The sequence below is a fragment of the Arachis hypogaea genome, chromosome 4 (assembly GCF_003086295.3).
Source record: "Arachis hypogaea cultivar Tifrunner chromosome 4, arahy.Tifrunner.gnm2.J5K5, whole genome shotgun sequence".
NCBI classification, from domain to species: Eukaryota; Viridiplantae; Streptophyta; class Magnoliopsida; order Fabales; family Fabaceae; genus Arachis; species Arachis hypogaea.
This window is the reverse complement of record NC_092039.1, coordinates 37270615-37271552: the sequence shown is the minus strand read 5'-3', so window position 1 is coordinate 37271552 and position 938 is coordinate 37270615.

Genomic DNA, 938 nt, shown 5'->3' with positions numbered 1-938 from the left:
TCCCAACACCAAACTTAGAGTTTGATTGTGGGGGCTTTGTTTGACTCTGTATTGAGAGAAGCTTTTCATGCTTCCTCTCCATGGTTGCAGAGGAAGATCCTTGAACTTTAAACACAAGGTAGTCCCCATTCAATTGAAGGACTAGCTCTCCTCTGTCAACATCAATCACAGCTCCTGCTGTGGCTAGGAAGGGTCTTCCAAGAATGATGGATTCATTCTTATCCTTCCCAGTGTCTAAGATTATGAAATTAGTAGGGACGTAAAGGCCTTTAACCTTCACTAACACATCCTCTACCAATCCATAAGCTTATCTTATTGACTTGTCTACTATCTCTAATAAGAATATGGTAGCCTGTACCTCAAAGATCCCCAGTTTCTCCATTACAGAGAGTGGCATAAGATTTATACCTAACCCCAGGTCACATAGAGCCTTCTCAAAGGTCATGGTGCCTATGGTACAGGATATTAAAAATTTACCAGGATCTTATTTCTTTTGAGGTAGAGTTTGCTGAACCCATGTATCTAGTTCACTAATGAGCAAGGGAGGTTCACCTTCCCAAGTCTCATTACCAAACAACTTGGCATTCAGCTTCATGATGGCTCCTAGATATTGAGCAACTTGCTCTCCAGTTACATCTTCATCCTCTTTAGAGGAAGAATAGTTCTCAGAGCTCATGAATGGTAGAAAGAGGTTTAATGGAATCTCTATGGTCTCTATATGAGCCTCAGATTCCTTTAGGTCCTCAATAGGGAACTCCTTCTTGTCTGGGAGACGTCCCATGAGGTCTTCTTTATTGGGATTCACGTCCTCCCCTTCCTCCTTGGATTCGGCCATATTGACAATATCAATGGCCTTGCACTATCTTTTTGGATTCTCTTCTCTATTGCTTGGGAGAGTACTAGGAGGAGTTTCAGTAATTTTCTTACTCAGCTGTGCC